The sequence below is a fragment of the Photinus pyralis genome, unplaced genomic scaffold, assembly GCF_008802855.1.
Source record: "Photinus pyralis isolate 1611_PpyrPB1 unplaced genomic scaffold, Ppyr1.3 Ppyr1.4_LG3b, whole genome shotgun sequence".
Lineage (NCBI taxonomy): Eukaryota > Metazoa > Arthropoda > Insecta > Coleoptera > Lampyridae > Photinus > Photinus pyralis.
In genome coordinates, this window is record NW_022170510.1 from 963017 (window position 1) to 989360 (window position 26344).

Below are 26344 nucleotides of genomic sequence, written 5' to 3' on the forward strand. Positions count from 1 at the left end.
ATGATGTATTCACTTTCGTTGACTCCTTTGGAGAACCTATTGTTCTTCCTCACACCTACCGTTCCCCTTTGCAGGATAATTCTCTGTTTACGCATGCATATACGTAACTATAATGTTATTTGGTATCAATTATTATATTATATGGATTTATTTATTTATATTTCTGATCCATCTTATGTAATCTTCCGATAATTTACACTCATCATCCTCATGGGAAATGGACTCACTTCACGCACCTGTAACGTATTAAATTATGATAAATTATCATGTTCCTGTAATTAATAGTGTGCATCACCTATCATCTGTATCGACTGAATCGTCCGCGAATATGAAACTTGGACGCAATCTACTTCTTGGCACTAAATCAGTAATCAGTGACATGAAAACATTTATGTAACAGTATTTTTCCTTATCCTCGCTAGTCTTAAATGGTTGAGCAATCGATCGATCTTGTAGAGTTTTATGAGTCCCCATAAAAAGTTTACGCATCAGTATGTGTACAAGCATTACCAATTTGAATAAACAAATTTAGTGTCTAGTTTGTACATGATTCGTGATTTGTTTCGTTAAAATTCTATAGAACGTGTCGTTAAATTACAATATAGAAATAAAGACTGTATTTTATGCTGGTATGATGCACACTAAAGATGGAATACGCAACAGAGTTAGGTTATGCTGAAAAAATAGGGTACTTGAATTTATGGAAGGAATTAAATTTATGTTTCCATCATACTTGAATCGTTGTAAAAGAAGTTCACGAGAGATACAAGTCCGCAATCATAAAAGTTATGGCTTTCAACATCTTTGAATTCTATCACCGATATTTACTGGTTTTCTAGTATACGTGGAAATACTTTTTTAAAAACCACGGAAACACTGTCACTTTTTGGAGAGACGAGATTAATAAATAGCGTCCATAAAAATGTCAATAATTCGAACACGAAATAAATAACTACTAATGTTCAACAACTTTTCAGTGAAGGTGGCCACGGGGATTTCTCACAAACAGATAAAATTCTGCAACCTTGTGTAGCACACTTTCAATCAAGTATACGCTGAATTAATTGTACTAGTGGTACACGAGTTTAAACTGTCAAAATTTTGTTGCTTCTAGTTGTCTAATAGTTTTGCTATATTTTTAAAGGGCTGTCATAATAAAAGAAGTTCATTGGCTTACAGCATTGAATAATACAGATTCTTTATTCAATGCTTATCTATATAAATAAAAATGAATGTTTGTATGTCTCTTATGCCTGCCTAAACCGTTCATCCGATTGCGATGAAACTTTGGGGAATAGTTGGACGTATGTTAGGGAAGGTTTCTATATAATAAAAAAATTTCCGTCTGTCTGTACGTATGAATGTCCCATATGCTTGGCTAAACCGTTCATCCGATTGATACGAAACTTTGGGTAATGATTGGTCATATTTCAATGTTTTTATCTAAGTCTAAGTCTAAGTAATTCCTCCTGTCTCTTATGATGCCACTGCCAGCTGCCCAAACCGTTTATCCGATTGCGACTAAACTTTGGGGGTTAGACGTACGTAATTAGATAGTTCTTTTTTTGTTCTGCTTGCGTTATCGAAACATGTGACGTTTTAAGCTAAGACAAGCAAATAGGAAACTTTTCTTAAAAATGAAAGCAAAGAATAGCGTAATTAATTTACGAAAATAATCGTCAAGATATAAAATATAAATTCGTACCTAGGTACCTACCCTACATCTGCATCTGATTTAAAAATTCTATTTATAAAAAGGGCAAGGTTTGCCGTGACTACAAAATTCATTCCAACCTGTGCCTCTGAGGACGACCCAACATACAATTAAGCCACAAAGGGATTAAAGTTACCAAAGGTTTAAGAAGTAGGTAATTTAAGATTTACTATAAACTACAGTAGGTACGACAGGTACTCATTGGTACGGGCTTTCTCTCGCTTGGAAAGGGTGTCCAAGATAAGGATGTCTATCATGGAGTATAGAAGATACAATGATGGTCAAATTAGAGAAAATATGCGCAATTAAACCATTATTATCGTGCTTTAGACAAAACAAAAAAAAATTCGATTACTTCCCAAGATATGACAGAAAAACCGAACTTGCCGATCTTATGATTATTTTTTGCTGGTGTTATTTGAACAGACAAGAAAGATAAAAGACACTTTCTCATTGCCACTTTTTGAACTCTACAAGACAGCACCCGCCGAGGCACCCGCGCACCACTTGCGAGCATACCTATCGGATAAATTCCTGGAAAATAGAAAAAAATGTTAGATACGTATACTTGCACGATTAAGATGCTGTGCGTAGATGCACCATCCTGTTGAAACCAACAATTTCCAACTTTTGTTTTTATTTGTGTGACGTACATAGTTGTATTCGTAATAAATAGTGCCACTAAATACAGTGTGTATACTTTTTCCACGGGCCATATAAAAAGGATAGTTTGTGATAATTTCTCCGAAACAAAACGTTGTATTAAGAATCTTCCAACGGTGCTCAAAAAGGAGAAAGTAGAAAGTATTTTTTGGGAACAAGAAAACGGCAGTTCTAGGTTCTAATGTAAACCCGAGTGTCTTCAAAAAGTTGATGATCGAGTCCAATACTCCACAGACTTCCTTCCGCTTTTGAGGTTTCGACTAGAACCAGCAGGATTATATTGTGCCAGTAGAAAGGTCAAATTACCGCAACTTACAACGCCACCTGACTACTGAATTCGTTACTTCTTTCAGGGCAAAACCCTCTATCGAAGCATTTCTTACAGAATATTCAACATTATAACCTCGATTGTAACTGATGTGTATTCCAAATGACATCATTTTTTGGTGCAAATATAATTCGGGAAAGGGGTTTCAATCCAAATTTTAAGGTATTATTTTTTCTGTAACCAACATCATACACATCCATCCCAACATGTAACTACGAATACCAAAATTATAAACATCCGTGCGAAGCCGGGTCGAGCAGCTAGTAGTAAATAAACCTATAGAACAGTGCACCCAAGATTATGATAAATTATCAAACTTTGGTCTCCTTTGACCTATTGACCTAAACTGCAGTACAGTTCTTCCTTAACCTATTCTGAGCTTTAGGACTATAGAACTTTTATTTCGAATTATTGCACCGACGGATGGATCCCTCTTTTCTCTGTACGCCATTACACGCTCTTCGAATGAATGCACTTAAACCCGCGTTCGTTACGTTCTTAATTTAAACCAATTTTTAGTCATTAAACAAGACACTAAAATGCGTCCAAAACATTCGATCTGAAACGCGCACTGTTTGCAATGTTCATCTTTTATGTCAATTTTTAGGTAAGCAAATTAAAGGCAATGCAAGATTATGTTCTGAAAATTACTTAGAACCGTTGTGGGGGTACCTAAAACCACAATGAAAAAGTTGAATATTCAGAATTTCTTATTTTTGGGCTCTCTTATGATCTCGATTCTTGAGGCTAAATATGCGGAACTTTTTTAAAACTTATCTAGAACTATAGAAGTATTGTTGGAGTAAATAGAACTATGAAGAAGTTACACAATTTTTGAAAAGGATTTACATTCCAGCATGGTTATAAATTTGTTCGATTTTGTACATATATTGGGTGAGTGGTTCTTCAGTACTGTCCTGACTTTTTAACTAGACTTAAGTCGAGGGGTATGGCGTGATTAGTTAAGAAAACCAATTAAACCTCCCCCTAAGTTATCCAAATAGGCAAATTTTGGTGGTAGAGTAAGAAAATCTGACACAAACTGACCCAAGCTTATCATTTGTTTTTTTCATGGCTAGGTACGAGTAGATTTCTTTTCTAGTGCCCCTCGTAATTTTTAATTACGAATTCGCATAAAATTCTTAACAAAACGGGATTGATCCGCAAGTCGGAACTACACGCATATATATAAATGAATGGGTCGGCGCTACTGTACGATACTGTACGATATACCTAAACCAAGCTGTTAGTTATACGTGCAAATTCGTGCGTAAACGTGCGAATTTCGAATCGTGCGAACACGCAGCTACTGTGACTACTGTGAGAGAAACCAAAGCTTTTCCATGCACATGCGAATCCGTTGAAACTTGTAATGCGTGCTAACTTCACGCACCTGCAATTCAATAAATAAATGTCAGGTTACGCCATCGCATGTAAGTTTAATTTCGCTCCCTACGTCGACGTGCGAATAGTTAAATTATTTAAATATATTCTGACGGTTAAATAATCTAACCAATAAGAATCTTGAAGAATCGACGTATTCCAGATAACGCAGTAATGTAAATTCACCCTTGTTCAAGTCGTGAGAGAAAAAACTTTTTCTACAAACCGGAATCTGTGCCATTAACATTTGTATTAAAAAAGTATAAAACAGAACGATGTAGACCATGACATTTTCTGCAAAGACACTCGATGAAATGTGCTTCATTCTCTAGACGAATTTAAAAGCAATTTTTAAGGGATTATATTTGGATGCATTTAAATTGTTGGATACTTCCGCAAGTAATGGCGCTGTGCGGGTTTGTAGCACATTTATGACGATTTCCTATATGATTTGCAATCTGATATACGTGCACATCTCATTAGAGATTATTCACTGCTTAATTTTATACATGTGGTGGATAATAGGCTCTCTGCATTCACTCTTAGCTACTCATACCCCGAAACAATAATCCTTTTGTTAAACTAATTATATTATTACTGCACTTACTTTGAGGTAGAGCTCTTCAATGGATTCGGGCTTTCAACACCTTATCTAATTGTTCGTAACTAGAGTCAAAAAGGATGTATAATTATCATGCTTCCGATTGTAGGGGTAAGCTCAATAGATTTACGATACGAATAGGCAGTTGTAGTAGCTGCAGTTCGATTGGAAATCAATTTTACGATCTGAAAGTAGTCAATTATATGTTTGTTTAGCGAGACATAACTAAAACTCTTGTTAGATAGAAAAGCGGATTCCGTTCGATCTATTTCAATATCTATAGATTAACCCCCAAACTCCACCGCAATTTAATCAATTCTATTTAAGTTGGACGACCGAGAAGTTTGATAATGGAGATAAGAGATTTGTTGAGGACATTTGGCGAGTTTCATAAATCACGTTAGGTTTTCCTAGGAAGATCTAAAGTTAGATCATTGAGAAATAAACGATTTTCAATCCCGCGTTAACGTTCTTTCTTAATTCGTATATAAATTTAGGGGAAAGAATGTTAGACTTCGCATTTACCAATGGAGTGCATTGTTAAATCAGTTACAACAAGGAATTAAATTAAATGAGGTTATAAAAATGTACACTTTGTTCAATTTAAATTCCGTTGCATGTCATTAACCGAATAAAAATATCTGTTTTTTTATTTTGAATTCGAGAAATTATTTAAGGACTTTTAGTGGCAAAGTTTGGGAAACTTTTTTTTAAATTCTACGTTGACGTTTTGCGTTCGTAGTTTTCCCCTTTCGTTATTCATTTTCAGTGTTCGATCTCAGCTATGGAAGCTGTGGGTACTTACCTGTTAGAAAGGTGTGTAATAACCACGGTATACTTACACCGTGGTAATAACTAACGTTGTTTGGCAGATAACTTGCACGTTAAGTTTGACGTTTCTGATACATCACAGGGCTGCTTATTGTAAAGTAATGTGCTCGTTATGTTACGTTTTCTAACATATTTTTTTACTGCATTGTACCTTGGATCATTCCCTCAAATGCGCCGTTATTAAAATCTTTGCGCCATTGTGGTTTTTCGAAACACTTTATAGTATTAGTATAGTAGGTAAGGAAGACAAGTTAAATACTGGAGTTGGCGTAAGAAAGTGGCCTTTTACAAATGTCGAGATCGAGTTGCTGTTCGTTGAAAGTCTAGAAGGCGGGCGTCCTGCGTTAAGTTTCGTTTATGTTAATGAAGTAAAATTTATTACGTAATAATCAGGAAATCAGCCGAGTTCAAGTGAAAGTTTTGAGAAAACGTACGTAAAACTTTGGGTGTAGCAGTTTTTCATTGAAATTGTCGTCCACTGTTTCCGGATAACCTTCTTCATCTGTCGTGGTTGACCAGCCGGTTCGATTCAAATTGAGTAAATATACGTTCCTGTAACTTGATGAGAATATAAGTTAAAGAAGAACAAGTTAGTGTGATACGTTTTGGTAAATGCGTTTTTCTTTCGCAATTAGTGGTTTATGTGCCCGGTTTTTTGGGATTTTAACAGAAAGCTAAGTAATTTAAAAATTTCATTATTTGTTTCATTGTAATGGAACGGTTATGCGGGGTGTGAACACGGCCCATGTTGTAGTCCATTTTTGATTGTGATGATTTTATGATTATTTTGATTTATGGTTAAAATAAATTTTGCTTGGGTGAAGTCATGGAAATGGTGTGTTTATTCGAACCCTTTAACGATCCAGATAAATGTCTCATGCTTAATTATGACCAATTTTGTTGATCCGTAGGTACCCAAAATTTGTTTCAGGTGTGTAAGTGATCCTTTTGGATTTTAAGGAATTTGATCGCGGCCATTATTTGCCTTAAAATTTGGAATTGAAGTTGAGTTTGAAATTTTTAATGGAGGCGGTGTTCAGATGTGTCCTGGGAGAAATTATATAAGAAAACTAGCTAGGTTAAAGGTGTCTATGGATTGTTTTGGCCGGGCCATTGCATATACCAGTATATAAGAAATAGGAGCGGTCCTAAAACGGAATTTTGGGGAACTTCTTGCTTTAAATGAGTCAGATTGGATATTGAATTGCCAATTTTTTAAGTTTCTACAGTAGACCAATTGCATTTTAATGTGTGTTTATAAAAAAAATTTTATTTATGTAACATTACCCAAGTTGTGTCTGCATTCGGACCCTTTAACGACGAAACGAGAAATCTTATGCTCTATTGCGATTAATTTTATTGATTCGCACCCAAAACTAATTTTAAGTGTTTGTCAAAATTTGGTAACAGGCTGTTTGGAATTTAAGGATTTTGATCTTGGCCACTGTCCGCCTGGAATCAGGACTTTAAGGTCAGAATTAAATCATTCTACTGTATCGTGGTGCGGATCGGTACTAGGAAAAATTGTCATTAAAGAGTATTTAGTCCGATGTTCGAGGGTCACAGCATTAATTTTGTTCGCCCAACGTTGGGAATTGCAGTTATTTTTTTGTGTAAGTATGGTTCTTTTTGGCCGGAATCATTACACACAGCAATATTTACAAAGATATAATCCTGGATATAATATATCGTTCAATAAGTACCGGGTATCGAATAGATAAAAAAGCGTTGGAAAGGTGATTATGATGACGTATCAGGTAGCACTTGACCCCCCACCCTCCTTTGTATTTTCGGATTTCTAAAAAACGATAATAGCGCAAGACCTATTATTGGTGGCGCATATGAGTGCATAACAAGCGCACTTCTTTATAATATATGACTATCAAAAGTTCAAGGTGGGGGAGGAGGTCAAGTTAACGAAACCCATAAGTTGTACGATAATACAATAGAAGTTTTTTCAAAATGGAACTATTGGACGCTTATTGCAAGCTTAAAACTTATGACAGAATGCAGAATGTGAAAATGAGTCTATACATAGTGTAGGTCCAATAAAATTTGTTACATTAGTTGGAGGTGCAATTGCTAAATAATTTAAAGTGACTGTCGGTGCTCCTCTTAGACAGCGCTCCATACCACAACACAGTAACGAAGATATCTAACTCCTCATGGGGAAAAGTTGGTATTTATTTTCAATCATTGAATAGGTATTGTTTGATTTGACATTTTTTAGAAATATAAACCAGCAAAAGTATACTGTGTGAACCAATTACCGGAACAATATGGTCATTCAATTTTACAATTGCCTTCTTATTCTTGTATTTTTGATTCAATTGGATTAATATGGGACAATCAAAAAATTATTAGAGAAAGAGTATTGGTAGCGATGAGATCAACACTTAAAGCTGATTAATCATCTAGACAGAATCTTTAGAATCATATTATGTTGTAAAATCTAGCACGAAAAATAATAATAGAAAAATAAATTTTAAGGAATGCTACTGATTTTCTCTGTGCCTTGTTTTCCACTACCATCAATTTGGAACCAGGACTGTGCTATAAGGTGACCTTAACAACTACGTCTTGAGGATTTTCTAAAAGGTATAAAAAAATTAACAAATCGGTTGAAATAGTAACTTTACACATGGTTATAGTGATGTTTAAAATAAGACCGTTTATGTCTAAACGAGAACATCCGAAAACTGTTCTAAGTATAGTGCGCAAAGAGTTTTTTTGGGAAATAAGTGTCGGCAACCACCGATATTGGATTGCAACGTCTGTTTCGTATTGTTTTATTTTCGAATAATGCCCCAATACCTTCTTTCTCAAACCACCTCGTGCAAGTAAATACAAATAATGTTGGTCACAGCGGCTTTGCTTGCCTACTTAATAAAATTTAGTAAGTAATGTTACCTGATATTAGATACCTATATTCCCAAAAGAGAGTAAGAGATTTGAAAATTAGTTCATATATCTTACTTTGACCTGCACTCAATATTTATCTTGTGTATCTAATTATCTTAAAAAAATCATCTCTACCTACATACTCGTTAAATAAATTCGTTATGTTACATGTAGTGTAAGGTGCGGGGTAATTAAACCCGCGGGGTATCTTAAAAGTGATGTAATTTAATCATAACATGGTTTTGTTTACACACACACAGTCGTAGCCTGCATGTACAATTTAAATTACCCAGAGCTTCAATTTTTCTTTAATGTAATGTTTACAATGCAGGATTTGCACTTTCATCAAAATATATTCATCGTATTTCGCATAGGTACATCTAACTTTATTGTAGTTAGATACCTATTTGACAGGTAAAATTCACTTTCAGATTCAATTAAAATGCGAAATTCCAGTTCAGTACAATAATTCAAGACCTCTGCCGACTATCTTTTACTAAACTTAGCCGATGTTGACAAACCGCGAATGATTAACGTCCAATCAAAAGTTACTTTGGTATACAAATTTCTGTTTTCTGTTTGTGTATGCCAAAGTTAAAATTCTTCATTTTGTATCTGATGCGTAATAATTTTGATGGTAAATTATAAGCCAGTGGCGCCCCTTTGATTAAAATGTCAATTTTCAGATGTAATACACCGGCAGCCGGTTGCAGGAAAGCGAATTATAATCAAAATCCTACATTATTTGCCAAATCTGAGTTTGAACAAGAATTTTGACATTTGATTGGCTGCCTACTGCAATATAAAGCCAATCAAATGTTTTAATACCGGATTAAACAATGATCCTGGATTTTTTTTTGTGCAACTGGCCGCGAGAGATTCAAAATTATTGAAAATTTACCGAAAATTTTGTTGACTGGCAACGACCGGTGACAGCTTCGTATGTCATTTTTTTGTACTAAAGGTGGGAAGTAATTTACGTAACTATCTCAATTTAAAAGCAAACTCCTTGCAAAGCAAGCCAAAATAGTAGGTTTCTGTTGTTACAGCCCATTACTTAATAGACATTATCTACAAAACATAAACGCACCCTTTCTAATTGATTCTATCAAGCTTCATGGATCGTTAATTTCTACACATCGTCAGAATACAATTTCCACGGTCCTTAATTAAATAATGAATTTTAAAATCGTCCTGAAAGCTTCATTTTCATGTCAACTTTCTGTCAGGAAATTTTGGTTTCCATGACAGAGGCATCAGAGCAGACTACGTTTCCTGCCGCTTGTCACTTTACTGCCCGCACCTGGTCAATTTACCGGCCGCACCGTCACTTTACCGGTGGCATTTGTAACATTGATAAACATCTATAATGACTCCTTTCATCACTGACAAATTGGCATGTATCAAAAGTTCTATGTAAAAGGTGTGCATGGATATTCGCATAAGAATAACAGACCGAGAATTTTATTATATTTTATTAAATATTTAATAAAATTCTCGGTCTGTTATTCTTATGCGAATATCCATGCACACCTTTAAACTCACAGACCCATCATGGAGTCATTCATCCGATTTTCTATGTAAAATGAAATTTTACAATAAAATACGATTTCGGGTAAAATTTAATACAACACTCGTCAGTAAAATGACATTACTTGCCTCGGAAACTAAAGTACTCCGCCCCAAAGGGGCCTCGCACTTCAATGTTTCGCCGGTAATGTGCCATTTTCCGGACTTTTATGTAAATAACTACAATTAACTGTTTAGTGCATTATTGCATAGTAAGTATATTATGTGCTCTTATCTTCTCTTTCATGCGAAGTAACGCATTCCGAATATTGCTGTATTTTTCCAAGGCTGTCCTGTAATTTTATGGAGGCTGTACCATTTATTTATGAAACCTTTATTGAGAGATTTCATCAACTTCCGCTAGGTCGAGTACGTCTGTTTGTAAATGAATCAAAGAAAAATTGATTTGGATAAGTACGATGGTAGTAAGTGTTGAAGGGAACAGAATTGCTAACCCAGTTAAACATTTCTTTTGTGAACATTATTCTTTAGTCCACCCTCTAAATAAAAATAATCAGGCTGTTAAGTTTCCGAATGCCTGCGATCCCAAACCCTCTTACGGGCGGAATTTCGAAGTTATTTATTAGCAGTATTTGTCTAGAAAAGTGCGCTAAAAATAACATGGACTTAGCGAGTGTACAATCTTCGAATAAATTAAAAACTACATGAAAAATGACCCCATGGTGCCTTAGTTTGCAAATTCAGTTCCGTGAATACTTGCAATTATTTTACACTTCAGGCGTTGATTTATTTTTAAGGAAATAGGGCGGGCGAACTTCGTTCAAATGTACTTACTCGCTCTATTCCATGACAACTGCATTTTCCAGTAATCTCTAATAAGTAAATTCAGTTTAATTAAATTTAAATTGAAATGTTTATTATGCAAAGGGTTTTAATACCGAAACACTTCTTGGGCTGTTATTTATACACGAGTTTAATTTTAAATTGCTCTTTTCTTCCTATACTACAGTAAAAGCACAAACAGAAACCCTTCAAGTTCATAACCGCATTCGCCGATGACGGAATGGCACAATACATCAATATACCTACCGTTTTATATAATTGTATAGGAAGTTTAGTACAATAGTAGATTGTATGACAAGTAGGAAAAGTTGCATATTCCTGGACGATGATAGTGATTGTAAGCCGAGGCGTTAGCCGCGGCTTACAACTATCAGAGTCCAGGAATATACTTTTCCTACGTTTTGTACATGCCAAGAGTTAAACACCAAAAATACCATTTTAAACTAAATTTAATTTTCACCAATGGGGGTTTACAGTATAGTTGAATTCCGCAGTTCTAATTTAATAAGCGTGTACCTGAAACCATAAAACATTTTTTTGGACAGTAAAAGTTTATTTAAAAATAGAGGCTGATTAGCAAAAAAATAATGAACATGTGCGGTTTTAAAGGTTTATTCAAAACGATATGATTGTGGCGGGCTCTGTGACGTAATAAGCCCGACGAATCAGCTCCTAGAACCATTCAGATGACATAACGACTTGGCAATATTGCAGGAGAATGGCATTTATAACTTGCGTCATCTGTCACAGGCACTTGTCACTTTCGTGCTAGATGCAGTTAAATATCCCTCTCAAAACGTCAAATGTGACAAACGTCAGACCCTCGCGTAAGGTTGCCAGCTCACTTCTACGTGATTGGTTGTAGGTTTGTGACGTATTTAGACTGAAGCGTTTCAAATTCGGACTAAAAACACAGCTTTTCAATAATTTATTTTGGGTTTATTTTACTCGCAAATAAAAATTGAGGACACACGGGTCTTTTTATTTTTAATGTACTTTGTGGATCAGAAATAAAAAATGAAGGCGGGATGACCCCATTGTCATTTGGTATAATGTCATTGGTCTAGGCTTGTATGACATAGGTGAGCGGATCGAACCCGGGCGGCGCCTTTTTTTTATTTACAGCAATTAAAAGATGCAAACATCAAGTTTGTTTTCCGAGCATGCTTTGTTTGAACGTTACCATGGACATGACGTAAACAAATCGAAAATTTTTTGGTTTGTGTGAATTTATAATATTGGTTGACGTGCAATATTAATATAAAATGGATATCGACGGTGATTTTGATGAAGATTTATTTTGTGTAACACCACCTGAAGTTTTGGAAGCAGTCAATGAAGCTACTCTAAATCTGTTGCCAACTAAATCGAGGGAAAAGTATGAAAATGCTTATCAACGTTTTATGGAATATAGAACAAGTAAAGGGACTTATTCGTTTTCGGAAAATGTGGTTCTTATGTTAAAGCAAAATTGTAGACATCACTTCATATAACAAACTGCGAGCATATTTGAAAAAGCAATCCGTGGGCTACAAAGCAGTCGAAAGTCTTCACAAACGAACAAATCGGAGAATTTATGATCAACGCTCCAGATGATACTTACCTCATGGCTAAAGTAAGATTTTAATTAAAAGGCCTGAAGATTATAACTTAATTTTTTTAGGTTGTGGTAATTTTCGGAATTTATGGCGCCTGTCGGCGAGAGGAGTTATGTAACTTAAAGCTTGCGGACATTGAGGATTTAGGTTCATAACTATTGGTGAAGATTCCATGGAACACAACCAATAAACCACTGGACACTTATTTAGGAACATACTGTAAATATGAAACCGTTCGACCATCCAATTTTGAGTGCAATAGGTTTTTCTTCAAATACCATAATGGTAAAGGATTTAAGCAAGTAGCGGGGGTGCACCGTCTCCAAAACAAGCCGAATTGTTCAATTAATTATGAAGTAGAGTCGACATTGGCTGGACTATCAAATTTGATTGGAAATTAATGTACATATTAACAGAAAATAAACTATGCATTTGTGTGTATAACTGTTCTCTTACTTTTTCATGCTCACAAGAGTATAGATATTTTCCCGTACTGTACGGGTATAGAGATTCCCGGACAGTACGGAAATCACCTGCTTTGTGATGACATAAACAAAACAATAATATGCCATTTTTCCGGCTATCGACTAAAAAAGCTAGTTTTTATTAAATAACCGTTATGAAATCTTAAAAGTTATTGTAGAATATCTGTAATTGAGAAGCAATCAGACAAAACCGGATAAATCCATTTTATAGGCCGATTCAAATTCAAGGGCCACCACCAGTACCTATCTCTGAAACTGTAGAAGATAAGTAGGTATCTTAAATTTGCCAAAATTGCATATTTTGATGGTTAACAAAATGCCGTTTTGAAACTGAAAAATTCCGACTACTTTCGGAGATATCTAATTTTTTAACGAAATTATTTAAAAAGACCAATTTTAGAGCATATTGTGATAATCTCACTCTCTAACTAAGCTCTATAAGCACTCGAAGTGATTTTTTTCCATATTCTGTACTTAATTAAGACTGAAGCGGTAGCAAAAGTTCGCTAAACCGGTGCGGCAACTCAATTGCAAAAGCGAAAATGATACGACACGGATGCAAAGAAATGTAACTGGCGAATGTGCAGAAGACAAAAATTTAAATACCGTTAAAACTTCGCTCCTTGTCTCCTACAGGAAGCAAGTAAATTCAGAAACTACTGTAACGCGTACAATTTAAAACGCTTCTAAATACCGGGTGTTCAGCAAAGCTGGTCGACTTCATAAATATACGGTCTGGTCATAACTTCGCATATGAAACTTCAAGGCGGAAAACATGTTCTTCGTAACAGCTGAACAAGGGAAAGATTTTAAAGACTCCACGTAGCAGAAAAAATCTCAAAAGGAAGAATGCAAACAATGTAAAGGACATAAAAGATCGGAAGGATTTAAATATGATAAATCCATAGTGTCCCAAGTATTGAAGAGTCCCAAGACTGGAGGAATATCAAAAGTACAAAAAACAAAAGAATCCGATTAACAAGAAGAGTGTATGATCAGAATAATTCTGATGAATCCGATTTGGAACAAAGAGCGTCCGAGCAATCGAAAGAAGATAAAGGATCGTACGAGTTTAAAGAATCTGACAGGCGTGACCAATATGATGAATCGGAATAGTGCTAGGAAACGGGAGAATCTGAAAAAGCTCAATTTGTACATTTGGGAGAAAATTGGAAAATACACAGAATCTGAAAATGAAGATTCGAAGAAATCGATACGTAGTTTGAATGGGAAAAATATACAGAATGATTGTCTACGTCATTGTTGGAATTGTTTACCTGACCATCTCTGTCACATTTATGTTTTAATATTTTATGACGCGTATTTTACTAAGGGAGGTAGCTAATTAAACGGGCACTAATTATTATTAAGATGCGAGTAATCTACTGTAAATTCAAATTTCATTATAGACATCCTTTTGTAATATCTACGCGAATAGTCATTAGGGTTGGCTTGTCAGCATTCTGGTCTGACTGGTCGCTTTTTTCGTTCGAGGGTCACGCTTTATGTAACCATACGTAAATAAACCCCTAAAGAGGATCTAAAAAAGCGACAGAGCACCTCTGTTTGACCCTACGGGGTCATTGGATTTGACCGATTTTGAATAGACGGACGGACAGACGGTCACCATTGACTCCCACAAAAAGCTTGCTCTGCCGCTTAATAACAACAGCGTCACCTACACAATGAGCAGCAACAGTTTGCTCACCACCTATACCAGCACCAATCACATTATAGGGAATTTCCCACTAACACTCCGATTCCGTACTTAGCATCACTGCGATCGTGACCAGAGCGTGTAGGTAACCACTCATGAACTCATTTGTGCACATTTGTCACATTTAGTAAATGGGGGTACGCCTATATACATTGTACTTTTGCATTATTAAAGACAACCATAACGACGTTCTTACTATTTTTTTAATAATAACAATACAGTTTCAAGCTTTTTACAAAAACCACGTTGGGCTTACCAAAAAACCGATGTAAATTGGTAGGTTCTATAGTCTATACCTTACCATGTATTATGTTGAGGAAAAATTAAGGGACGCAAATTTTGGGGACGTAGGTTTATAGGTTTATATACTCAAAAATAACATTTTCTCGTTTTCTGCCAAGATGCCTAGGTACCAAAATATCTCCGACTTTATTCTAGAATAAAGGATAAAAATAATAACGATTTACTAAGGACTCGAATCGAATTTCCAATTCTCGTTTGCGTCATTCGCAATTAGTCAAGTACGAGAATGCCCTAAATTATTAAAGAATTTTATCCAATACCGAATTTGGAAAATAAGGCATTCGTGCTGCTCGTTACGTACAATACACAATGAAACACTTTTTCCGTTTGCGCTCTACTTACCCTAATTAGGCGGAAACTTAATTATTTTCCAGTTCAACATTCTCCCTCCAAAAGTCGCATCTGGTAGTCGTATTATATTATAAATCATCCTTGATATTCAATTACAAACGACATATCTCAATAAAGATGGAAATTTAGGGACCCGGTCCAATTAAAGTAACGACTTTTGGTAGGAAACATTTGCAATCGGTGAAGGTGTAAGTGAGGCAGCTATTTGCATTGCTTATCTTTTTATGATAGCCTAATGGAGTGGTAGTTAGACATTAAGTGTTCAATTTGAATATTTTGCATAAAAATCGCTCGCATTAACAACGCATTGATTTTCAATTACATCGAAACCAATTCCTAAGCTCCATTTCCTGACGTTTAATAACAGTTTACAAATACCGCAATTAATTGAATTGTCCTTGAATTTACCCAAGATAATCGTATCAACCCTTTAAATAACAATTGCTGTTAAAATTAATTTCTGTTAAAATTTATTGAATTTAGTAAACGTTGTTCCTTTATAATTGCGCTCGTTGTGTTGAGCACCTACGTTTATTACTAGGTGCCTATAATTTCATGCGGCCGCAATACAAAGCTACTGTTTATAGTCCCCACATCTGAACTAGATGGTGACATATTGCCGAAATTACTCGTGTTTAAAAGATTACTTGCAGGTCAGTTGCGGTGACATAGGCAACAATAGTTAACCAATGGAGTGAACATCGATGGTCAGTGACCTGGTTTTTCTAATTTTTCACCAATGATTGAGTAAGAATTGTAATGAATTCTATTGAAGTTTGATTATTTGTTATATATGAATTAGAATTTTCCGTACCATTAGTTTTCCGACGGACCGCGTTGCGCCGCGTCATGTGAATTATTTAGCATAAAATAAGTGATTTGTATAATCATCCCACTGGTTTACTAAGGCACACATTTTTCTGATAATGCTGAGTACGGTATTATCGGATTGTCATTGGGTGTAATGTAATTCTAATTAACTGCATGCCATTCTAATGGCTGAATGCTGGCGGAATTGAATGGCATGCTGTTTTTCAAAGGGCCAATCACCAATAAATCTCATCGGCGAGTCTAATCGTTTCAACAACCGAATTCCATTTACACTTGGAAGGTTCCAAGCCACGATTCTGAAGTTGATGAATTACAAATTTTTAGTTTGTTTATGAAGTCCTTTAAAAAAGGTTCCATGTACGCTTTAAATATACCTAACCCAAAATTAATGAATACATATTCTTTTATAATAATACAACATTCACCTATAGCCCCAATTACAATGACTAAGAATAGATTTACGATAGTATCTGGTGTTTTTAATCAATTTTTCCACTGTCGATATAAGCATACGATCGTAATTTTTCTCACCGCGATGCACTCCCAGGATTATATATACATTAGAAGAATTCGCTTTCCGATCGATCTGACACAATTGATACACCGGCGATAAAAAGGCAGATTGCGTTTGTGACGCATTCCTTCCGGCAAAAATGGCGTGTTTATTCTACATTAGCGTTCTTGAAAATTTTTGTTTGCTATATAAGCGGGTCGAGTTGCGTTTCAGTCAGTTTCAACATCGATGCGTTCTTGTTATGATATAAATTGTGAGTGATAAATTGTATTTACTGTTATAAATTAATCCATTTTCAGACTGTTGTAGATATATTGTTAATTAATTGTAAATAAATAAACGACGTAATTAAATTTACGATACATTTATGTCAAGTGTCGGGTGTAAGTGGACAAATACTGAAAGTCCAGACCAGATCTACATAAGTTAATGCAAAAAATCGAAAATCGAAGTCGGTCCAGCTGCTGTCAACAGGCCCGCAAAGAAGCTTCCGAACTGTATTGGTACAGCAAAAGTTCGAGGGAAAATCACCGCGGTCCGCCTACTTAAAACAGTTTGAGGCCGCCGCCGATACAAATAAGCGGACGCTGGAAGAGAAGGCAACTTTCTTGATAGTTGCGATACGTGGAGATGCGCTGGATATGTTGCGTACGATTCCAGAACAACAGCAAAAGGATTTTAAGCAATTTGTATCACGGTTAGAAGCTCAATATGGAGATAAACATTTACAATAAGTATTACGCCCCATTAACGAACCCAACTTAAACATCATTGTCGTATCCCACAGCTCCTGAAAGCTTTATAGGTTCAAGAAATAATTGACCCATTCAGCAGCACTTAGACCTCACCTGTGCTGCTAGTAAAGAAGAAAGATGGCAACACGATGTCTTGCGTAGATTATAGGCAACTGAACAACGTAATAAAGAAAGATAGTGTTATCCGTAGTTTCGAATAAATGACACGCTAGATACGCTTACGGGTGCTAAGTGGTTTTCCACCTTAACTATGAAAAGCGGCTACTGGCAAGTTATTTTGGATCCAGAATATCGCGAAAAGACCGCCTTTAGCATACGGTCGGGTTTATGGCAATTTATGGTCATGCCCTTTGATTTGTGTAACGCCCCCGTGACGTTTGAGAGATGAATGGAACTGGTTTTGAGTGATTTATCCTGGAAAACGGACCTTGTGTATTTGGCCGACGTAATTGTGATTGGTCAAACGTTCGAAGAACACCTTAAGAATCTCGAAGATGTGTTCATGCAGTTCCACGGTGCTAACCTTAAACTTAATACAAGTATTGAAAACTTTTCTAAAAAGAAGTGAAATACCTTGGTCATCTGGTTTCGGATAATAGAGCGGATGGAGGGGACCACGACAAAGTTCGTGTAGTAAAAAAATTGTCCTATCCAAGAGATAAACACGAAATACGAAGTTTCTTGCGCATGTGCACGTACTACCGGCGATTTGTTCGTGGATTTGCTGATATTGCAAAGCCGTTGGCCAAGTTAACAGAGGAAAACCGAGATTTCAAATGTGATGATGGATATAAGCGGGATTATGAAGATCTTAAACAAGGATTAGTTACGACTCTGGTGCTCAGCTATCCTAGAAGAGGAGGAGCCTTAGTTTCACATACAGGCGCTAGCAATGGTGAAATGGGTGTTGTAATGTCTCAAAGGCAGGATGGCCACAAGGGAGTCATCGGATATTACGGTCGCTAAATCGGAACGTAATTTACAGTGTCACTCGAAGGGAACTGCTAGCTGTCATCAATTCAATCGAACGTTTCTATAAGTATCTATATGGCCAGAAGTTCCACGTAAGGACAGACCATGCCGCATTGCGACAGTTGTTACAATTTAAGTCCTGAAGGTCAAGTGACAAGATGGTTGAAAAGACTGCAGGAGTACGACTGTGTAACAGAACACTGCGTGGGACAAAACCATCGTAAATCCGATGCCTTATCTAGAAGACCATGGTCTTGAGGATTATCAATACTGCTCACAACTAGAGCACAAATATTTTATTTTTTATTTATTTTTATTTTGCCTTTATTTTCGAGTGAGTGGGGTTTCAGCCAAGGCTGCTCTACCAATCCAACCCATTATACATTTACAAATATCCATGCCCAAACCCGGATTCGAACCAGGGACCCTTTGTACCGCAGTCCAGCTTCAACTGAACTGCGCCACACAGGCCGGATGCCCCACACGCAACCCCTAGAACTCCGGACAGCTCAAGAAAGTGACAGTGATTTACGTCTGATTATAAACTGGCTAATGGAAGAGAGGAGACCAACCTGGGAAAGGGTATCCCGACATGGACCAGTTTTAAAGGCGTATTGGACTTAGTGGGACTCGATGCGAACAAGATGTGAAGGAATAGTGCAGAAAATGTGCCACAAGCAACGCTGCAGTAAGAAAGACGAAAGCACCAATGTGGGTAGTCCATTTAAAAGAATAGCAATCGATAGAGCAGGCTCATTCCCAGAAACAGCTGCTGGAAATTAATACATCTTGGTGGTCATGGACTATTTCAGCAAATGGTCAGAAGTATATGCTCTACCAAATCAAGAAGCGACAACTGTGGCAGACGTTCTGGTAAAAGCACTTTTTAGCAGATTTGGAGTACCTCTGGAACTACACTCTGACCACGGACGAAATTTTGAGTCAGCGCTATTCCAAAGCCTGTGTCAACTACTGGACATTCTCAAGACCAGAACTACTGCTACACCCACAATCACATGGAATAGTAGAACGCATGAATTGGACAATGGGGAAATACTTGCCAACCGTTGTGTCCGACCATCTGCGTGATTGGGATTAATTTCTGCATTTGTTCCTTATGGCGAACCATTCTGAGGTGCAGGACAGAGCCCAGCTTCCGTGTTGTTTGGTAGGGAACTATGGTGACCCGGCCATTGTATGGAACGAGTGCGTAGAGAACCTGGGTTCCATACATAACAAAGTTCGCGATAATATTATGCAGTTAGCTAGCGATAGAATGAAAGTGCAGTACGACGTGAAGGCCCAAGTTGGTGGTTAATCAAGCCGGAGATATGGGACTTAATATATCTGATACGGAAACTACCACGAGGAAAAGCAGTGATAGCGCACATACATCGGATGGCTCCATACGCGGGACAGAACGAGCCCGAGGAACATCCAAACGCGGAGAAAGTAATGCGGGTGGGACCGCGACAATCCACTTGCGCGGAATTTATGGCATATTACTTTGGAACGCAACGGACACCCTTTAGGGTTAGGAATCTAAAGATTTGTTCGAAGCACCAGCTGAATATGCGTAGCAAACGATGTTAAGATGTCCCGAGGTATTGCCGTAGAATTCAAGTTCCGGTTTGTGTGCTTAAGAGAAGTCAACCTTCGAGGTCCAGAGATTGGTAAAGCTGTGTGTTTCCTACAGGAGCAGGACGATTTCTTGATAATCTCGTAACATATAACCTCTTTTGTGATACATTTTTGGAGTACACTACAGTATCTTAAAACAGCAACTACAAAACCATGACATTATAAAGGTCGCAATTCCGAAAATTGTATGTGGTCTTGATAAGTTGGACACGCGCACAGTGCATAATATGCTGCATGTGGTATTACAGGACACCAGGGTGGAAATATTTTTTTATTTATTTATTGATTGTCCCTCATGTTCGGGGCCCTCAACAGGCTTTCGCCCAATTACAGAGTGACCCGCATAATGCTTTTTAGAGGTGCCCCTGCAGAAGGTCTTAAGTTGTTCTATACTACTGCCGTATTTACCTTACGCCCAGGTTCGAACACCCGACCTCCGGCTTTGTACTATGGGCCACCAACAAACAAAATACCGATTTTTTGTTTTGGAAACATGCAATACGTAAAACAATTCGATTTCGAAATTACAGCAGTTTTGATTGACTGACGTAGTTGAAGTACGTGTTTGATTAACTGGTGCAAGAAAGGTGAGTAATCAGAAATGCGTAAATTTAGATTTATTTGTTACCAGTTATGCAGTGATCGCGTTTAGGTGCGGATTACAGCTGTGTCGTATACGTTTTGCTATGATTAATCTGCGGCGCGATATGATTAACCAAAATGAACTAATTGTGTTTGGTGAGTATGAACTGCCATTGATATTAAAACAAAGTAAAAGTTGCTATTACCAAATTTTATTGTTTGAAAATTCTGAGGGAAATCTTTGGTATGATAGATGAGTTTGATTAGTCGCGAAAACTTGGCAGGCAGCAACGGTTCGCATAATACTAAAATTTAGTCATGTAAACACCTGTACGATTTAAAATTAGTTGCATTGCTGATTAAAAAGACGTAACCTTATTGGAATGTGGATAGCGGGGTGCTATTCTAGATAACAGAAAGAAATAAATTCAACACCTAGAAACACGTCTATTCATATCAACGTTAGCCATTACATTACATTTTTGACACTTGTATTCCAGTGTCGCCAAAACATACATAATACAGTTCTTTCAACACCCCCTTTCAATTTTGAGAATGTTGAACTACATAAAACAAAATTGTTATACAAGACAAAAAACAAAAAAAAATACAGATATTTTTCATTTAAACTTAAATCTGAAACATACGTTTAACAATCTTATTATGTTTATCAAATGATAAGGACTTGGTAAAAATGTCGGCAATATTATCACCAGTAGGTACATACTGTATTTCCAAAATCCCATCTTTCACCAAATCTTTAATAAAATGATATTTTGTGTCAAAGTGTTTTGACCTTCGACCATTTTCGTCCGATTTTGTAATACAGATTGCACCTTGGTTGTCAACGTACAGTACACATATAGGTTTATAGTTAATTAATTCCTCACTTAAATAGGCAAATGACAATAATTCAGTGGCAGCAAGGCAGCAACTGTAGCCGCAATATACTCGGCTTCAGTCGATCTCAATGCGACAGTTTTCTGTTTTCTCGAAATCTACGAGATCGGGTTATCATAAAACAACACAATTACACCTGTAACACTTTTTCTGTCTACAATATTTGCGGCCCAATCAGCATCTGATTGTGCAAATAGAACCCTACCTGATGAAGATTTCTTAAAATTTAAAGATAAATCTCTATTTTCTTTAAGGTATGTGATTATTCGTTTTGCTGCTTTCCATAATTTTAAAGTAGGTTGGTCCAAAAAACGACTTAAAAATGATACTGCAAACATTATATCTGGCCTACTAGCTAATCCTAAGTACATGCGACTACCCACGATTTCTCTATAAGGTAAATTAGTGATGATGTTTCCCTCTTTTATCTCTACTTGAAAATTAACTTCCATAGGAGTTTTTGACCCTTTACAGTTTAACATATTAAATTTTGAAATTATTTTATTAATTAAGTTAATCTGTGAAATTTCAATTTTATTTGTGGACCTTTTTATATGAATTCCTAAAAATTCGCTTACTTCACCTAAGTTTTTAACATTAAATTCGTCTTTTAACTTAGATTCTACACATTTCATTTCATAAGTATTACCTGTAATAATAAAATCATCTACATAAACAAGTAAAATTAAAGACTTGCTTAAAATAAATGCACAGATCACATTTTGATTGACTAAAACCTAAACAAACAAGAAAATTATGTAGTCTTTCATTCCAACATTTGGGTGATTCTTTAAGTCCGTACAATGGTCTCTTTAACTTAAGTATACCACGCTTATCACAACCTTGGGGACTGTTTATGTACACGTCATTTAATAACTCACCGTGTAGAAAAGCGGTTGGCACATCCAATTGTCGAATTTCCCAATTATTATTCAACGCGATAGAAAGTATCATCCTAAAGCTGGATAACCTTGCCACAGGAGAATACACTGATGGACTGTCTTCTTGATATCCTTTGGCCACAAGCCTCGCCTTCTTTATTCCATCATCTTTGGTTTTAAAAATCCATTTTGTATCGATAGGTTGCACATCTTTCGGTAATCTTGTCTCTTCCCACGTATTCATCTCCTTATGAGCTTTAAGTTTCTTTTCGATTGCAGATTTCCATTCGTCATCTTTCATCGCTTCTTCATACGTTTGAGGATCGCCATCACTTATTAGGCAAAATGCTGAGTATACTTCGTATTCAGAAAGATATTCGGGAGCTTTAATTTGTCTACCGGATCTTGTTTTTGATACTCCTTGATCTTCGTCACGATTCTCGATAATAGCTTCATTATCTTCCACGTTTTCTTGGCTAGTTTCTTTTGTCATCTCTTCGGTTCTCAAGTCGCCTTCGTCTTCATCTTCATATTGTACATATTCATTTTCAACATCAGAATTGTCCATCGTTTCATTTTTGTCCTCTCGTTTCATGAAATTGATATCTAATTCGTTAAAATATACATCTCGACTAACAACAATTTTATTGGTTGTTGAATCCCACAGACGATAACCTGACCCACTGTATCCTACCATTCTCATTTCTTGTGCTCTTGGCTCTAATTTATTAAGGATCCTCAGATCCTTTATAGTTTTGTATTGTCGTCCGTCCGTCCGTCCGTCCGTCCGTCCGTCCGTCCGTGTGCGCTCTAACTCTTTTTAAAAGTGGCCGATTGAGTTGAAATGTTGGAGTTGGTGTACGGGTTCTTTGGACATTAAGGACGGACGCTATTGATTTTCAGGAAGCTGGTTCAATAGGAACAAAAGTTATAGGACTTCGAGTGAATCGGGAACAGGAAAAACTACGGGCTCAATATAATAGAAATCAACATATTTCATTCCCTAGGTCATGTATCGGGTTGGGACTTCCGCTAGATTATTCCCTATGACTCTTAGATGTGTAATACTTTAATATAACTCTTCTCTGTGGTATAGGTCGAAAGTTTTAGAGCAAAATGTAGCAAAAATTACACTTTATACATGAATTTAGAGTTTTAAAAGGTTTCAAACGCATTATCTTGATGCAGCAAGAGTACATCACGTGCACATTTGATAACCGCATGTGTGTGATTCAAAAATGTTAAATTATTGCCATATGGGTTTTGATCAAAATAATCAAAATCGTTATTTATGCACCAAGATCGTCGAGAAAAAGACTAGGGGCATTATCTCAATGCTCAAGACATAAATTTGATGCATTTCTGGCGACCACATGGATTTTGATCAAAACATGTCAAAATCGTTATTTATGCACCAAGATCGTTGGGAAAAAGACTAAGAGCATCATCTCAATGACCAAAACATGAATTTGATCTATTTTTGGCGACCACATGAATTTTGATCAAAACATGTCAAAATCGTTATTTATGCACCAAGAACGTTGGGAAAAAGACCAAGAGCATTATCTCAATGATCAAAACATGAATTTGATCTATTTTTGGCGACCACATGGATTTTGATCAAAACAAGATTAAGAGCATTATCTCAATGGCCAAGACATGAATTTGATGTATTTTGTAACATTAAAATAAATTATCGTTAAAAGTTATTGTAATACTGAGGATCCTTCGATATTTCGTTGTATCGGTTTATTTTCTCTTGGAATTGTACATTTATAGGCCTTACATCCAAATACTTTCAATTTACTTGAATCAAGTTTACCATAGTATATTTCGGCAGGTATTTTTCCATTTAATGAACGGGTAGGTGACCTATTCAGCATATACACCGCGTTTCGCACAGCTTCGCTCCACAAATGTTTCGGTAGATTTGTGTCGATGAACATAGCTCTTACCTTGTTTAAAATTGTTCTGTTAAAACGTTCGGCAACTCCACATTGTTGAGGTGTATAACTTGATGTAAATTCATGTACTATGCCTGAATCTTTGCAGTAATCTGCCAGTTTTTTCGATGAAAACTCACCCCCATTATCCGTTCTCAACCTTGATACAGAAATGTTATTGGCCCTTAAGCATTTCGTGTGATTTATTATCTTTTCTTCAGCTTCTGATTTCTTTGTTAATAAATAAACAACAGCAAAGCGAGAAAAATCATCTATTATTGAGAGATAATATGTTTCCCCTTCATTTGTCGGTGTAACTACTGGTCCCCATACATCACTATACAAAAGTTCGCTGACTCTCTGAGATTGTTTTGGTAGAAATTTTTCAAATGGTGGCCTCGTAGCTTTCCCTTTCACACAAGATTCGCATATTGTATCCGAGCAAGGCAAATTCATTAATTGTAATCCCCTTCTGTTAATGTGACCTAACCTCAAGTGCCATATGTTATGCTGTTTAATTTCTTTACTACTCAATAAACCAGTATCAGTATTTAGCATTAATTCAAAATTGACTGTGAATAGATTATTAGTCATTTTACATATTATGATTTCATTTTTTGTAATAATTTTGGCACATCCATCTGCAAAAATAACTTTATAACCCGCACTGTTAATTTTTTGCACAGACAGTAAATTATAAGACAGGTTTTCTAATATTAAAACTTCATTAGTAACTACTGTTTTTGTTTGAGGATTTAGGACCTTTAGTATACCTTTTTCATGAGCTTGAATAATAGCCCCATTTGCTATTTTAATATTAATAGGTTGAATAATTGATATTGTGTTCATAAACGGTTTTAAAGTTGCACTAACAAGATTGTTTGTTGCACCGGAGTCCAACACAAATTTAACAAAGTTAGTTTCTAACGAATCATATGAGGCATCACTTGACAGTGCAATAAATGCAATACTTTCACAATTTTCAGCAACATTCGCATTCTTACCTCTGCTATTATATCCACGATTGCCTCGAAATCTAGTTCTACCTTGATATCGACGTCCTCTGTTGTAACCCCTAACTGTTTGACTCGAACTTGAACCCCTGGGACAATTATTTTGAAAATACCCTGGTGCATGGCAGCTAAAACATAAACGACTTTGATTACTTGCAGAAAATGAACTTTCACTATTATTAACAGACACCACATTCTTTTGCTTTAGTTCTGCGTCAAGTAACCGCGATTTAACAAAGTCTAACGTAAGGTCGGAAGTGGCAGTTTCTAATACAGTGACTACCGTGTTATAGGAATCAGGTAGTGTTAGCAGGAGGTGACACACTTTGTCGTCTTCATCTAAATTAGCACCACTCGCCTCTAAGTCATTAATCAGTTTATCGAACATTGAGAAATGTTCCTGCAGCTCCTTCGTTTGATCGCACTTTAATTGTAACAAGCTTCTGCGGCAGTATAGTTTCGTCAATACTGTTTTCCGTTGTAGTACTTTTTCTAAGTTTTCTAACATTTCATATGCCGTCTTCGCATCTTTGATATACTCGATGTGCTTGTCGCTAATACATCTAATGATAATGGACTTCGCTTTGGCATCATTCTTCAGGAAAATTTTCTTCTCGTTTTCGCTTAACTCTTCCATGTCAGTTTTCTTTATTATAACCTCCTTCACACCCTTTTCGTCCAGAATGGCGCTTACTCGAAACTTCCAATTTGAAAAATTTGACGATGTCAGCATATATTGCAAATCACTCTTGGGATCCATCGTTTTTTTTCCTAACCTTACTTTGTTCTAACAGCTTACTTCTAATTTATCTCACGCCTATGACTTCTTATTTCGAGTATTTCTGTGCCCATAACCTATTGGAATGTGGATAGCGGGGTGCTATTCTAGATAACAGAAAGAAATAAATTCAACACCTAGAAACACGTCTATTCATATCAACGTTAGCCATTACATTACATTTATTTCATACTGTCCGGTAGATGTTCGATTACACTATCATTTTGAGTCCGGTAGGTGAGTTATTACAGCATCCGAGCCGGTAAGTGTCGCTAAGCAACACTTA